Source organism: Loxodonta africana, chromosome 8 (assembly GCF_030014295.1).
Source record: "Loxodonta africana isolate mLoxAfr1 chromosome 8, mLoxAfr1.hap2, whole genome shotgun sequence".
NCBI classification, from domain to species: Eukaryota; Metazoa; Chordata; class Mammalia; order Proboscidea; family Elephantidae; genus Loxodonta; species Loxodonta africana.
In genome coordinates, this window is record NC_087349.1 from 31,298,474 (window position 1) to 31,316,780 (window position 18,307).

An 18,307-nucleotide genomic window follows, 5' to 3' on the forward strand; every position below is an offset into this window, starting at 1 on the left:
TTTCGTGAGCTGCTTTTCAATCCAAAAAGAGAATAATTTCATTTTTCTTGATTATAAAAATATTACATACTAATTAGACTACTAAAATATGAAAAACATAAAGAAGTATAAAAATCATATAAAATACTACCATCTAGAGGTAAATACAGGTCATATTTAGGTGAGCATCCTCTCAGATATATGTCAAAAAAAAGTACACATACAATTATCATAATTTTACTAGATGACTCTTTAATGTTTTTTAAATTACATCATAAAACATTTCAGAATATAAGTTACTGGAGGTTGGAGACCATGACTTCTTATCATTCTTTGTGTCACGGCCTACCCTGCAGCATAGATAGACAGCTGTACTTGGCATATGAGGATATTTTATGTTGCTCATGTTAGTAACCATCAGTACAAAGATTAGCTGAGCAGAAGTTCTTCTGTGTTTCTACATGTTTCTTTTCACTCGTTTCATATTTCTTTATGATTCACTCCTTTTCCTACTAGCCATGTTTTTCCTCAGTAAAAAAAAAAAAAAAAAAGCACATTTAATGGTATAACTAGATTGTCCATTAACTTACTTTTGGCATTATGCCTTCTTTATACAGAGAAGGTGCTCAAGAAATTAACTGTCATGTGAATAAAATGTAGGAGATACTACCAAGTAACTCCTGGAAAGCAGAATCCCCTTAAAACTGTCTTACCTGTCAGGCTCAGTCATGTGCTCAGACTGTGGAGACCCATTTGATTGTCCAACTAAATGTGTTTTTTTCACAGTCAAGTTGTGGCTATACATGAGAAAAAAGGAGGATGGTGGTTTGGATACTTAAATGGAAAGAAAGGCCATTTTCCTACCTCATGTGTGGAGGAGCTACCTTCAAATATGTGGCACACCGCTACAAAACAAGACTCTGAAGACACCATCCTGGACACCCTGTAAACTCTAAAATGTGGTGCAAATAGAGATAAAATTACGTTTAACAAAAAGAGAGAAATGTACAGCAGTCAAGTATGATGCTATTTTTTTCCATGAAGAAACATAAAGATTATTACAAAAATAACTTTGTTCTATCAGGTCGTCTTAGTTACAACTTGAAGACAAAAATCAAAATGAAAACCATGACCCCTTTTTTTTTTAGTTGAAAAGTTTGTAGGAGAAAAGGTTATTACCATGTCAGCCAGGATATGTTCTCTGCTTGACAAAAGGAGAAACCAAAAGAAGACATCTGAGAAACGTGGGAAACTACTCATAAATCCCCAAAGAGAGGTTCCAGCATAAGTACCAGCATTCTCTTTAGGGCAGAGTGCTTCAAGGAAAGCTAACTTATAATGGTGGAACAGTTTAAAAGGGAAAGTAAAATAATGAGGAAGAAAATTAATGAAAAGCAAGAGAGAGCAGGGAGATGTAAAAAGAATCAGAAGGGAGAAAAGAGATGGAAAAGGCTGGTATGGATTCCCAAGATCCATAATTCTCTTCCCTACCCAGAGGGACAGAACCGCATGCTCCAGGCCCCACTTGGAAACAATTGCCCCTTCACATGGTGCCACATGGATTTGTTCCATTTGTTCCTGTGTTTACACTGTTTGGATGCCTAGTTTTGGGTTCCTGTCCCTTTACTTCACCTTTCTTCTGTTTACCAAAGAAAGCAAGATTAAAGGCCTTAAAGATGAGTATCTGGATAATACCTAAAGAAGACCAGACATTGTGAATGGCCAGGTAGTGTCATGTGTCCCTTTCTTGTCATCTCCGATTTCCTTTCAGATCAAGTCTGTTGACTTCCATTTTCAAGCCAAATAAACACAAGCCAGTGACTTTTGTCCCTCCTAGGAAAGAAGGTGGCTAGGAATAAAGTCCAAGCACTGAAGGGAATGGCGAAAAACAAGGGTCTAGGAATTGCCGGAATACCAAATGGGATATTTCAACAAATGGATACAGCACAGGAAGCACTCACTCGTCTATGCCAAGAAATTTGGAAGACAGCTTCCTGGCCAACTGACTGGAAGACATCCATATTTGTGCCCATTCCAAAGAAAAGTGATCCAACCAAAAAAAACCAAACCCAGTGGCTGTCAAGTCGATTCTGACTCATAGCGAACGTAGAAATTATCAAACAATATTATTAATATCATACACAAGTAAAATCTTGCTGAAGATAATTCAAAAGCAGAGGCAGCAGTACGTCAACAGAGAACTGCCAAAAAATTCAAGCCAGATTCAGAAGAGGATGTGGAATGCAGGATATCATTGTGGATGTCAGACGGATCTTGGTTGAAAGCAGAGAATACCAGAAAGATGTTTACCTGTGTTTTATTGACAATGTAAAGGCAATCAACTGTGTGGATCATAACAAATTATGTGTAACATTGTGAAGAATGGGAATTCCAGAACATTTAATTGTGCTCATGAGAAACTTGCACATAAACCAAGAGGCAGTCGCTTGAAAGAACAAGGGGATACTGCATGGCTTCCAGTCAAGAAATGTTGCATCAGGGTTGTATCCTTTCATCATACTTTTTCAATCTGTATGCTGAGCAAATAACCCAAGAAACTGTACTGTGTGAAGAAGAATGCAGCATCAAGATTGGAGGAAGAGTCGTTAACAACCTGCGATATGCAGATGACACAACCTTGCTTGCTAAAAGTGAAAATGACTTGAAGCACTTACTGATGAAGACCAAAGACTACAGCCTTCAGTATGGATTATACCTCAGCATAAAGAAATACAAAAATCCTCACAAAGGGGCCAATAAGCAACATCATGATAAATGGAGAAAATATTGAAGTTGTCAAGAATTTCATTTACTTGGATCTGCAATCAATGCTCATGGAAACAGCAGTCAAGAAATCAAACGATGCATTGCGTTGGGCAAATTCTGCTGCAGGAGATCTCTTTAAAGTGTTCAAAAGAAAAGATGTTACCTTGAGGACTAACGTGCACCTGACCCAAGCCATGGTCTTTTCAATCACCTTACATGCATGCGAAATCTGGTCAATGAATAAGGAACACCCAAAAAGAAGTGATTACTTTGAATTATTGTGTTGGCTAAGAATATCGAATATACCATGGACTGCCGGAAGATTGAACAAATCTGTCTTGGAAGAAGTACAGCCAGAATGCTCCTTAGAAGTGAGGATGGCAAAACTTCGTCTCATGTGCTTTTATCAGGAGGGACCAGTCCCTGGAGAAGGACATCATGCTTGGTCAGCAAAAGAGAGAAAGACCCTCAACAAGATGGATTGACACAGTGGCTACAATAGTGGGCTCAAGCATAGCAACGATTGTGAGGATGGTCCAGGACCAGGCAGTCTTTCACTCTGTTGTACCGACTGGACAGCACCTAACAAGTTTCAAAAACAAAGGACAAAAATGAAGGCGACAATTCCAAAACTTAAATCTATCATCATTTTTAGAATTTGGTGTCACATATTTTGGCAATATTTACCCATTTGTACTATTTACTGTTTTTGAAAAGAGACTATTGAAAGATTTCTGTGAATACCCAGCCCTTTTTCCTATTATAGTTTCAATTGAATGACATCTTTGAAGTGGCTTTTATATGCGGATTCCAATAACACAGGACAATAGAACAAGTAAGGTACTTTCTTTTGATTTGCTGATATGCGAAAGGAACTGGTGTTTTTGATTTTCTATAAAAACTAAAATAAAAATTTAACCCTTGAGATCTTGCAAAGAATCACTGAATTATGTTCTACATTTTAGCTTACCTCAAATTTTGTAGTCTCTGGGGATACCCCAGAAAGCAATCCTATACTTGGGTCTTGATTGCTCCCTAATTTAAGGGATGATTAAACCTAATTTAGTCATAACTTTGCCATTCTCCTTTTTTTTCTGCAGATACACATACATACACAATGATTTTTTTTTCTACATAAAATGTTACAAGGTAATATTTTGCTTCAAAAAATTGCTGAAAGTAAATAGAATAATATTTGTTACTGTTTATTCTAGTTGGAGGGACTACAGATGTGTATTGTTCTTTACATTTTTCTAATGTTTTTAAATATTTCAAAAGAACTTTTTGCTGAAATACTTTTTTTAATTTTGAGGTAATTTCAAACTTATAAAAAGTTGCAAAAATACTACAAAGAATTCCTATATACTCTTCATTCAGATTATCAAAATTTAACATTATACCAAAATAGTTTATCATTCAGTCTGTCTCTATATATGCATGTTATTTATTTTTTTTCCAGAACTATTTGAGATTGAGTCACATGTGTGACATCTTTTTAACCCCTAAAAATACTTCAGTGTGTATTTCCTAAAAATCAAGGACATTCTCCAGCAAGATAACAGTACAATTATCAAAATCAGAGAAGTCATACAATACTAAACTGATAAAATTCTTATTGCCAATTGACAAACCATATTCAAAAATTTCCCAAGTGTTCCAATATTGTCCTTGGAGGAAAAGGCTATGCTGGGTCATGAAAGCATTTGGATCCTGTCTTCTTTAATCTGGAATGTGCTTCTGTCTTTCCTTACCTGTATGACCCTGACATTTTTTGTGAGTATGGGCCAGCTATTTTTGTAGAATGTTCTTCTACTTGAGTTCTTAAAAGAATTTTTGTTTTAAGATATTTACAGACAATTTCTTTCCTGTTTCCTCAGGTTACCTTACAACTACATCTAAAATTGCACTCACTTCCCCTCCACCAGATCTAATTCTCCACCATCTGCTATTTTCATAAACAATGTCATTGTTTACCAGTTGCCCAAGACAGAAACCCAGAATTACCCTTCTCCTTCTCATCTAGCTCCCATGACTGAAATTATATTTTATAAACTTTTTTTTTAGTCCTCCCCTCTTCTCTATTTCTGCAGCCATTGCCTCAGTTCAGGCCCTCCTTTCTTCTCACTTTCAATAGCTTCCAACTTGTCTCTAGTCTGATAGACATCACCCTCCTCCCAACATAAATAGTTGCTAGAGCTCCCAAAACAATTCTTTAAATCTAAAATATAAATCTTTTGGTTTTCTGCAGCATTTAGGATTCTTTGGAATTATACAGGATTTTCCGAATAAATTGCAAATGCCTTTCTTTTTTAGTTTTTAGCCTTTCTTAGTGTATTCCCAGCCTACCTTGCTGGCTTTAGCTCCCAGCCCTCCCTCTACTAATTCCATGCTCTAGTCATACTCAACTACTTGGAAATTCCCCGATAACCCTGCTGATTTATGCCTTTGAGTCTTCACACATGCTGTTCCCTCAGTGTGAACAATGTTCCTCTTTCCCATCCATACAGTCTTTCTTACTCAGCTAACTGCTATTATTTTTTATTATTATTATTTAAACTCAGCTCTAATAGCACCTCCTGTGATAAGACTTCTCTATCCCCACCCCAATCTAGTAGGATTTTGTCCCTTTTTCTACGTGACCTCTGGGGGCGGGGGTGGGTAGGGGGGTGGATAAGCGGATAGCTTTTTGACAATTACAAACACCAGAGAACACTTTCTGGTGGACTAAGCCTCTCCTGAAGCAGACTAACAGTCCAGAAGCCAGAACTCAGTGTGCCGTTCCTAAAGACATACAATTTACCTATTTTATTCTCCCTACCTTGTCCTTCAATAGTTAGCTTCATTTATGACTACTGTAAGATATTTACCCGTATGTCTGGTTATTCACGGTGAAGTTTCTTATGATCTCATTATTGTACTTATAGATCTCAACCTGAAGCTTTTTCTCCTAGAACGGGAACCCTGGTTGTCTTCTAAAAATCACAGCACTAGTAACTTTATATATAGATGTAGAGATAGATACAACCCAAAGAAATAGGCAGTGCAATCATAGTCAATTATAGCAATGTTATCACAGTAATGGTTAATTACACAGGAAAAAGTTCCATGTGTTTATTATTGTCAACCTATTCTAGAAAGTGCAATTGATTGGTACAAATGGTATACGGGCCCCTGGCTTGGCTTTCTCTTCTCTAGGTCATTTTTGCCTAACAAGCTGCCTGGAACTCAATACTCAATAAATATTTGTGAAATGAATAGTAGTTTGGTATAATCAGATCTATAAAGAAACGGGGAATCTGTTATTCAAGCTATCCTCTTCAAAGAAAAGGTTCAGTGCTGTAGGTATCAAAACTTATTCGGACATGCTTCCACTCAGGCTCCTGAGATTGAGGTTAGAGCCTCCCACTGAACCATTTTAGAGCTCATATCTGAGTCTCCAGTTCTGGTAGTTTTGGAGATCAGGCACTTAGACATAAAGTGTCAGTTGACAACCACTGCTGGAAAAGAATCCGTATTATTTCTGATGTTTGAGCAAAATGGGATTCTTTTTAAAATTCACTTTTGTATAAGCTTGGCTTATTTTTTTTAAACTTCGCATGGGGCTACCATGCTAGTTATAACTTGTATAATTATCTTTAAATAGATAAAGATATGGTTATGTTTAGCCTATGGTTTCTCCAGAGAATAGCAACATGGAAGCCCTGGAGGGAGTTGACATTTAATCATCTAAAACGCCATATAGGATTCCTGGAAATACATCAGTATAACAGATAAAACTAAAATTTTCAGTGTATAAATAAAGACATGTCCTAAACTGCTATGGTTGTTGAAAGTAAAAATATGAAAACTACTAATTATATTTCTTCGAGTTTAGGAAAAATAAAAAATCTAGAAACTCTAGTTGCTAAGAATCTGAATAGCTGAGTTATCTAGCTTTTCTTTAAGTGGCCATATGTCCAGTTGTTGATGAAATAATGATACCTTTCAGTGATATAACAGGGTTTCCAAGGAGCAGCTGGTGGATTCGAACTGCTGACCTTTTGGTTAATAGGCGAGCTCCATGCCACCAGGGCTCCATAAATTAAAATTGTTAGCCTTTGTTTTAAACCATCATGTAGCATCGCAATTAAGCAACACTGGCTATTTCACTAACATAAACTTAATTCAAACCTTAAAATCAAAAATCACATTACTTTTTTATTTTTATTAAATGTTATTGTTTTTCCACATTATACTTGTTTCATAATCGTAGTCTAAAGTCATAGTCTATTCTGGTCAGACAAGTGAGAAGACTAAACAAAAGGTGAACAAATTATAGTTAGCTAGATTTGACAAGCTTTAACATTAGGTTAGTGTCCAAAAAAGTAAAATTTGGGTTACGACAATGTTTTAATTATATTGAAATTTATTCAGATCTTGAACATTTCAGGGAGAGGGGTGGGAGTGTGTGCTCAAAATACTTTACAATGGGCCAAATTCAAGCCCTTCGTTCTAAAACATTAATAAGATAGCTATTTTGGATATCAGCCAACTCTTGCACAATATTATTAACAATTTAAGTTTAAATGAGTTAGAAACATGTATACTCTGTGTTCCTTAAAACAGTTATTAAAGGACTTTTTTCTATGTGCAGAGGAGAACAAAGAGTGGCCAATCTCCAAGTGCTACTCATAAAAATACATCACACAAATTGTGACCTTGCTTCTGCCTTCCAAATATGCCCAAGTTTCTTAGCATATTTAGTGGAAGGACTGTTTTTAAATATTCACATCCAGCAAAAAAAAAAAAAAAGAAAGAAACAAAGTACTAGTAAACTTGATTGGTGGGCATAATACTTGTGGCATTTATGAAAATAATGGGAAAGACTTAAATGAGTCCTATGAATATAATGACCACAAATACAGTAAAAGAACTGCTTCAGAGGTCATGTGACCTATATTTGGCAATATCAACACAGTAGGAAGTCCTTTGCTTGTCACCCAGCTATCTTTCCCCTTTGGCTCTGACTTTATGGGTGGGAGGCTGTCAGAGACAATTTGCTACTAGGATTTCGATTTTTATATCACAATTCATGTATGAGCAGGCTTGCTATTTCTGTAGCTCTGCTTGTTCATTCCCTTTTATTTGAATTTTCATATATCCCTGTAAAAATTGTCTGTAATAGAGTGGTAATTATAACACACAGAACCTGAGGATTGCTCTTACTTACCAACACCTCTATATCATGTAAATATAACGAACCAAAATGAAAACTTCATATGCTCTGGAGCAAGTGTCAATTGACTTTCACAATGTACAAAACCATAATGCCTGCTAGGCATAGCTGGGCTTTTCTCTTCAACAACAGTGCGGGTCACACTAAAGTTTCTCAGCAGTGTTTCAATTGCCTGGCCATGGAGGTAATTGTCTTGACTCCTACTTACTGAGAGTTTCTGCTGGGGAGTACCATTGTTTTCCTTCATCTGTGATCAGGGAGAAGCTGATTGCCTAAGAGGCAGTCTAAGTTAATGGGTTTTGATAGCGCCATAGGAGATGTCTTGAAGGGCTCTTCTGAAGTGTTGTGTCTTCATCAGGATTAAATAGTCAGACATGGCTTGAAATGCTCAGCTGGGAGATTTGGAATGGGAATTGGGAAGAAAAGAAAAGAAGGAGGCAGTTTCCATCAGCCAGTCTGTTCACTCATCCCATATCAGGTATGACAGGCTGGGGAAGCCTGTCAGCAGCATCAAATGGACTCATTTGCTTGAAAGAAGTGGATATACAGTTGTGACAACTCAAATGAAAGTGATTTGTTAAAATTTTTGCACAACTGAAGGCATAGTAGACTTGCTGCCACTCAAAGAGAAGGAGACTGAGAAGATTATTGCTGCTGGGGTGGGTTCAGAGCTCATGAAAAGAAATGCTCCATTTTCTATCTCTAGAATTAACTGAAAGGACCAGTTGTATTTTCATCAATATTTTTAAAAATAAAATAAATTTCAAATCACTTATTATTTTAGGGGTCTGAGGAGAAAGATTTAAACCTCAGGTTTTGCAGCAGCTTTTAAACATGTTGGCCAAATAGAAAAGGACCCTTCTCAGCAGTTTCCTGAGCCACTTGGATCTATCATCACAAAATATAGCCTCACCAGCACAGACAGGAAGAATGGCTCAGCTTTTCACAGACTCCTTAAGAGTTGCTGTCTGTTTCATACTGAATGTTATAGGATTTTAGCCTATTCAGATGAGGAACTATGAGTACGATTGTATTATAAATGTTATTATTATCTTTTTTTTTAATAGACAGACTATCAACCTAAAGGACTTTCATAGTCTATTAGTGGTCTGCTCATCACCCACCCACTGCCCTTGAGTCGATTCTGACTCATAGCGTCCCTATAGGAGAGAGTAGAACTGCCCCATTACGGCTTCCGAGACTGTAATCTTCATGGAAGCAGACTGCCACAACCTTCTTCTCCTAAGTGGCTGGTGGATTCGAACCGACCTTTCAGTTAGCAGCCAAGCACATAACCACTGTGACCAGGGCTTCTTCGGCTCACCACACTGATCAAAAAAATAAAACTGTTTTATGGAAAAAGGTGCAGCCTTCATCTTAGCTGTTTTTACAATAACAAAAACTTATCATGATATGTTTTCCAAGTACCACTAAACCACCCAGATAATGAACTCTGTAATATTACATATTTGGATATAATGTAAATTTGGGCATAACATGATCAGTCATTGGCCAACCTTAACCAAGACTCTATTCTCATTTTGTTAATGAAATTGTCACCCCCAAGTTTTATGCAACTGAATTTTCTGGTCACCTCTTATAGAGTCTCTGATGGGTTTTTACTGTATTGTTTAAACTGTGTTTGAAAACACTAAAGATTAAGTCTCTACATACGCATTTTTCTCTGAAGATATTTGGAAAGGAAGAAATACTCGTAAGGAGTGTCGAATTTATAGTTATTATGATCCAGATAGGAAGAATTGTAGCTTTAGTTCTGTGTAACTGAACTTTCTCTCAAGATTTTGTTTCCATATATGGGAGGGAGGCGAAGGGAACTGAAAGAATGAAGGGTGGGCTCCAGAACCTTAATTTTTCCATTTAAATATAATTTTCTTTTGAAAAACTTGTGTCTTCCAGATTAACTCATCTTGTTGAGGAAAAATTCTCAGTTTTTCATAGTTTCTTCCCCTCCCTCTCTCCCTTCTCCTTTGGCCAGATGGCACACGAGCACAGGGAAGCTTTTGAACCTCATGCCCTGGGAGGTTTCTTTGGTCCACATCATGTCATTGGGTGCCCCTGGCCTCTCTAGGATGTTTCATCCTTCACAGTCTTTAAGTCTTTACAATACTTTTCCTGCATGTGGCGCAAGTCAGCAGCTGTTGCCTCTGATATCTGTGGTCTCTGTCAGGGACTCTGGTGGTGACATCTACACTCCTCACTCCAACCTCAAGAATTCTCCAGTCTACATACCTTCTGAACATTTTGGGGGAGGCACTTCTGGACTCTGACTTGCATAATTCCTGGAGAATCAGGAGTAAATAATTACTCAAAACCTCTGGTTACCTGAATACAGCTAATTATGGTTTCTACCCTACAGGAGCCACCCCATGTTTACACAGATTACTTTGAGTTCCAGTTGGGAATTAGGCATAAATCCTTTCTGCCCTCAGATCTCTCTGCCTCTCATAGCCTCTGTTCCTTCCCCACTGTCAGGCAGGGTTTCCACCCTGAAAGAGGAGCAGGGCCCAAACACTCCCAGGGACCCCATGCTCATCTCATATGTCTCTCTTCACTATCAAGGCTGCCACCCCCACACTCCAGTGTGACAAGAATTTTGCTTCTAGAAAAATAATATTGTGCATCCTTTCTTTTTCCCAGCTTGTAGCAAATCTCTATACTCTATGATTTTTGCTATTTAAAGGGAAGCTTTAGGAATTTAGGAAACCCTTTTCTTTCTCAGTTGCAAGGCTATAGTTACAAAGCTGGGGCTTTCATGACCAGTCTTTAATCAACTTTTTCCAGTTTATTTTAAAACAAAAAACAATCTCTTCTTTGTTCTTGGTTGGTTCTACTTACGCCCTGAAGTAATGGCTGTTTCAGCCTTGATGGATAAAGGATTTGGGGCAGCAAGAAGTACCAGAAGTAAAAATTATATCAGATGATATTTCAAAATGTTATCCGTTATGTAATTATTAACAACTTGCAATTACTCCCAAGCAAAATTATATTCTTTTGTAGGGACAAGCATGATAGGCAAGTTATAAGAAATGAAGGAGTATTCAGTGATATAGTAGAATCATCCTATGAAACAAGTTTAAGAAATGCAGACTTTTTTCTTCTTAAATCATTTGAAACCAATTGAAGGGTAGGGCTTAGGAAATAGAATGAACTAATCTGTTGCAGGGATCACATGACACTACGAATCATTAAATTCATATGTTGTCAAGATAGTGTATTGACATTACTCCTACTTGATCGTGACATTTTTCTGGGATGCAAATGTCTGGATTTGGTGACAAACTGCTGAGAGCAGTAAGACAAGCGACTTCCAGGCAGCCATCTTTACCGTCAGTAGGAGCCTAGCAGTTCCCGATACAACTAATGTCAATGTGAGGGTAAAAACAGAACCAAACTTTTCAACAGTTAAATGTTTTAATTTCTCCTTTCTCAGGTTCCTTTCCTATTAAATGATAAACATCTATAAGCAGCAACTAGGGTTGTTGTAGAAGAATTAAAGAGATACTTAAACTGTCTATGTACTCTTATTGTTTCAAAAGGGAAGGTTTCGTCTTCATGATAAGACTGAGAGGCTTTAAGGACAGTAGCCATGTCTTATACATAATAGATCTGAGAATGTCTAGCAAATATTAGGTATGTTCTAAATTAATTTGTATGTTATACTCAATTGGTAGATTGATCTTCCATGATTTCATGGTGGAAACTCAGAGAAATCATTGACGCGGTTTTGCACAATGTATGCAAGTAGGATTTCCTTTGTTCTTAGAAATGGATAAAAAAAAAAACAAGCTTATTGCCACAGAGCCGATTCCAACTCATAGTGACCCTATAAGACAGAGTAGAACTGGCCCACAGGGTTTCAAAGACTGATCTTTTTTAAAAAATAAGATTTTATTGAGTTTTTGGTGAAAGTTTACACAGTAAACTAGGTTCCAATTTGACAATTTCTGTACAAATCATTCAGTGACATTAGTTACATTTTCACAATGTGTCAGCATTGTCTTTAATTGCATTCTGGTTATTCCATTTCTAGTACTCTAGTTTTCCTGTCCCCTTATCTTCTTATCCTTCCTTTAGAGTAATTGCTGAGCTTTTGGTCTCATATAGGTAATTTTTTAGTAAAGCACTGTACTTACAGGTAATATCCTTTATATTGTATTCCACTCTGTTATTTCACTAAAAGATGATCTCATAAAATAGTTTCAGTTCAAGGTTTAAAGAATATTTCAGGGCAATAGTCTCAGAGAGTCTTCTGGTCTCAACTGGTCCACTAAACCTGGACTTTTTAAAAATTTGGGTCCTCTTCCATGTTTTTCTCCCGTTCTACCAGGGGTTCATTGGTTGTGAGCCTTATCATAAGGTTGGTAGTGGTAGCCAGGCACCATCTAGTTCTTCTAGTCTCAGGGTAGGTGAGTCCATGGATTGTGTAGGCTATTAGCCCCGTAGACTAATTTCTTCTCTGAGACTTCGGTTTTCTCCTTTCCTTTTTGTCCCTGACAAGTAGAGACCAATAGTTGTATCTTAGATGGCCACTCACAAGCTTTGAGATACCAGGTGCTATATTAGGATGCAGAACATGAGCTTTGTAAACATATACCAATTGACTGAATTGTTCCATGAGACTAAGGTCCTAAGCCTTCAAACTTAGAAAACCAGTCTCACAAGGTGTCTGGTTATGTCTGAGAAGTATCTGTAATTGAACCTTCTATGGATATTTGTGTCTGTACATGGATATCTGTACTCACACACTCATATACATCTATCTGTGTACACATATGTATGCATCTGTACCTACCCATGTACTTGTATACCTATATACACACATATGTGACCATACCCTTGTTTTTTGGTCATTGTTGGTATTGTAGGCAAATTATATATGTCAAATTCTTTAGTACAAAGATCCTTTTCTCTTGAGTGCTTCTTATTGACATCATTAACTTTGGTCAAGCTGTGCTCACTATACCCAAATTCAGTGCTACTTTTCCCATCACCAAAAATAACAAGTATCTATGGTCTAGAGGGTAATTCCCCCTCTCCCCCACCCCGGTAATCACCCATGAACACATATACACATACATACATATGCACACCTGTGTTCATAGTGGCATTACTTACAATAGCAAAAAAAAAATGAAAACAACCTAAGTGCCCATCAATGAATGAATGGATAAGCAAAATGTTGTACAAACATACAATGGAATACTGTGCAGCCATAAAGAACAATGATGAGTCTGCAAAACACATAACATGGATGGACTTGGAGGACATAATTCTAAGTGAAATAAATCAATCACTTAAGCATAAATATTGTATGAGCCCAAGACTGTAATCTTTACAGAAGCAGACTGCCTTATCTTTTCTCCTGCAAAGTGGCTGATGGGTTCAAACTGCCTACCTTTTCAGTTAGCATCCTAGCACCTAACCACTGCATCACCAGGGCTCCTTTATAAAAGGAGGGAGAGAAAGGTTATTTTCAGTGGAAAGGATAGTGAGAGTCAATGCAATACATTATGAGAGAGTGAGCACGTCTGTTTGACTATAGTGGATACAGGCAATACAAGTGGAAGTCAAATTTTGGAATGTTCAAATGCAGGCAACAAAGAGTAGTAAAGTGACATGACAGAAGCAGGTAAGGCCCATATTTCCTGTGTGTCCACCTCCTTGGAAGATTAATGGAATCCCAATAACAGATTTTCATTAATCTTTCATGAAGGTAGACACATGGGAAATATGAACCGTACCTACTTCCAATAATAGAACCACCGTTCATTTGCCAGTTTGTCATATTGTGGTGGCTTGTGTGTTGGTGTGATGCTGGGAGCTATGCCACTGATATCTCAAATGCCAGCAGGGTCGCCAATGGTGGACAGGTTTCAGTGGAGCTTCCAGACTAATACAGAGTGTAAAGAAGGACCTAGAGATCTACTTCTGAAAAAAACAATGGCCAGTGAAAACCTTATGAGTAGCAGCAGAACATTGTCTGATATAGCGCTCAAAGATGAGCCACTTGGATAGGAAGGTACTCAAAATACAACTGGAGAAGAGCTGCCTCCTCAAAGTAGAGTCAACTTTAATGATGGGATGGAGCAAAGCTTTCAGGATCTTCGTTTGCTGATATGGCATGACTCAAAATGAGAAGAAACAACTGCAAATATACACTAGTAACTGGAACATGGAATGTATGAAGTATGAATCTAGGAAAATTGGAAATTGTAAAAAATGAAATGGAATGCTTAAAGATCAATATCCTAGGCATTAGTGAGCTACAATGGACTGGTATTGTCCGTATTAAATCATGTGGTCTCCTATGCTGGGAATGACAAATTGAATAGGAACCACGTTCATTCAAAAAGAACATTTCAAGATCTATCCTGAAGTAAACTCTGTCAGTTATAGGATAATAACCGTACACCTATAAGGAAGACCAGTTAATTATGACTGTTATGCAAATTTACTCACCAATCACTAATACCAAAGATGAAGAGACTGAATATTTTTACCAACTTCTGCAGTCTGAAATTGATCAAGCACGCAATCAAGATGCATTGATAATTACTGGTGACTAGAATACAAAATTTAGAAACGAAGAAGAAGAATCAGTAGTTGGAAAATATGGCCCTGGTGATAGAAATGACACCAGAGATTGCGTGATAGAATTTTTCAAGACAAACAGCCTATTTATTGGAAATACCTTTTTTCAACAACGTGAATGGCAACTATACACATGGACCTCTCCAGATGGAATACACCAATATCAAATCATCTACACCTGTGCAAAGAGACAGGGGAGAAGCTCAATGTTATCAGTCAAAATAAGGCCAGGAGCTAACTGCAGAACAGACCGCCAATTGCTTGTACGCAAGTTCAAATTGAAGCTAAAGAAAATTGAAACAAGTCCACGAGATCCAAAGTATGGCCTTGAGTATATCCCACCTGAATTTAGAGACCGTCTCGAGAATAGATCTGACACGTTGAACACTAATGACCAAAGACCAGATGAGTTGTGGAATGACATCAAGGATATCATACATGAAGAAAGCAAGAGATCATTAAAAAGACAAAAAAAAAAAAAGATAAAAATGGATGTCAGAAGAGACTCTGACACTTGCTCTTGAACATCAAGTAGCTAAAGCAAATGGAAGAAATGATGAAGTAAAAGAGGTGAACAGAAGATTTCAAAGGGCTGCTCGAAAAGACAAAGTATTATAATGACATGTGCAAAGACTTGGAGATGGAAAACCAAAAGGGGAGAACACACTTGGCATTTCTCAAGCTGAAAGAACTGAAGAAAAAATTCCAGCCTCGTGTTGCAATACTGAAGGATTCTACAGGGAGAGTATTCAACAACACAGGAAGCATCAAAAGATGGAAGGAATATACAGTCATTACACCAAAAAGAATTGGTTGATCTTCAACCATTTCAGGAACTACCATATGATCAGGAACTGATGGACCTTAAGGAAGAAGTGCAAGCTGCACTGAAGGTATTGGCAAAAAACAAGGCTCCAGGAATTAACAGAATACCAATTGAGATGTTTCAACAAACAGATGCAGCTTTGGCAGTACTCACTCATCTATGCCAAGAAATTTCAAAGACTGCTCCCTGGCCAACTGACAGGAAGAGATCCATATTTATGCCTATTCCCAAAAAAGTTATCCAACTGAATGCAGAATTATCAAACAATATCATCAATATCACACATAAGTAAAATTTTGCTGAAGATCATTCAAAAGTGGCTGCAGCAGAGTTCTACCAAACTTTCAGAGAAGAGTTAACACCACTACTACTAAAGGTTTTTCAAAGCATAGAAAATGACGGAATACTACCTAACTCATTCTATGAAGCCACCATCTCCCTGATACCAAAACCAGGTAAAGACATCACAAAAAAAGAAAATTACACACCTATATCCCTCATGAACATAGATGCAAAAATCCTCAACAAAATTCTAGCCAATAGAATTCAACAACATATCAAAAAAATAATTCACCACGACCAAGTGGGATTTATACCAGGTATGCAAGGCTGGTTTAATATTAGAAAAACCATTAATGTAATCCACCATATAAATAAAACAAAAGACAAAAACCACATGATCTTATCAATTGATGCAGAAAAGGCACTTGACAAAGTCCAACACCAGTTCATGATAAAAACTCTCAGCAAAATAGGAATTGAAGGAAAATTCCTCAACATAATAAAGGGCATCTATACAAAGCCAACAGCCAACATCACTCTAAATGGAGAGAGCCTAAAAGCATTTCCCTTGAGAACGGGAACCAGACAAGGATGTCCTTTATCACCACTCTTATTCAACATTGTGCTAGAAGTCCTAGCCAGAGAAATTAGGCTAGACAAAGAAATAAAGGGCATCCAGATTGGCAAAGAGGAAGTAAAATTATCTCTATTTGCAGATGACATGATCTTATATGCAGAAAACCCTAAGGAATCCTCCAGAAAACTACTGAAACTAATAGAAGAGTTTGGCAGAGTATCAGGTTGTAAGATAAACATACAAAAATCACTTGGATTCCTCTAAATCAGCAAAAAGAACATCGAAGAGGAAATAACCAAATCAATACCATTCATAGTAGCCCCCAAGAAGATAAAATACTTAGGAATAAATCTTACCAAAGATGTAAAAGACCTATACAAAGAAAACTACAAAGCACTACTACAAGAAATTAAGAAGGACATACTTAAGTGGAAAAACATACCTTGCTCATGGATAGGAAGACTTAACATAGTAAAAATGTCTATTCTACCAAAAGCCATCTATACATACAATGCACTTCTGATCCAAATTCCAATGTCATTTTTTAATGTGATAGAGAAACAGATCACCAACTTCATATGGAAGGGAAAGAAGCCTCGGATAAGCAAAGCATTACTGAAAAAGAAGAAGAAAGTGGGAGGCCTCACTCTACCTGATTTCAGAACCTATTATACAGCCACAGTAGTCAAAACAGCCTGGTACTGGTACAACAACAGGCACATAGACCAATGGAACAGAATTGAGAACCCAGATATAAATCCATCCACATATGAGCAGCTGATATTTGACAAAGGCCCAGTGTCAGTTAATTGGGGAAAAGATAGTCTTTTTAACAAATGGTGCTGGCATAACTGGATATCCATTTGCAAAAAAATGAAACAGGACCCATACCTCACACCATGCACAAAAACTAACTCCAAGTGGATCAAAGACCTAAACATAAAGACTAAAACGATAAAGATCATGGAAGAAAAAGTGGGGACAACCTTAGGAGCCCTAATACAAGGCATAAACAGAATACAAAACATTACCAAGAATGATGAAGAGAAACCAGATAACGGGGAGCTCCTAAAAATCAAACACCTATGCTCATCTAAAGACTTCACCAAAAGAGTAAAAAGACCACCTACAGACTGGGAAAGAATTTTCAGCTATGACATCTCCAACCAGTGCCTGATCTCTAAAATCTATATGATTCTGTTAAAACTCAACCACAAAAAGACAAACAACCCAGTCAAGAAGTGGGCAAAGGATATGAACACACACTTCACTAAAGAAGATATTCAGGCAGCTAACAGATACATGAGAAAATGCTCTCGATCATTAGCCATTAGAGAAATGCAAATTAAAACTACGATGAGATTCCATCTCACTCCAAGAAGGCTGGCATTAATCCAAAAAACACAAAATAATAAATGTTAGAGAGGCTGCGGAGAGATTGGAACTCTTATACACTGCTGGTGGGAATGTAAAATGGTACAACCACTTTGGAAATCTATCTGGCGTTATCTTAAACAGTTAGAAATAGAACTACCATACAACCCAGAAATCCCACTCCTTGGAATATACCCTAGAGAAATAAGAGCCTTCACACAAACAGATATATGCACACTCATGTTTATTGCAGCTCTGTTTACAATAACAAAAACCTGGAAACAACCAAGGTGTCCATCAACGGATGAATGGTTAAATAAATTGTGGTATATTCACACAATGGAATACTACGCATCGATAAAGAACAGTGACGAATCTGTGAAACATTTCATAACATGGAGGAACCTGGAAGGCATTATGCTGAGCGAAATTAGTCAGAGGCAAAAGGACAAAAATTGTATAAGACCACTATTATAAGATCTTGAGAAACAGTAAAAACTGAGAAGAACACATACTTTTGTGGTTACGAGGGGGGGAGGGAGGGAGGGTGGGAGAGGGTTTTTTACTGATTAATCAGTAGATAAGAACTGCTTTAGGTGAAGGGAAGGACAATACTCAATACAGGGAAGGTCAGCTCAACTGGACTGGACCAAAAGCAAAGAAGTTTCCGGGATAA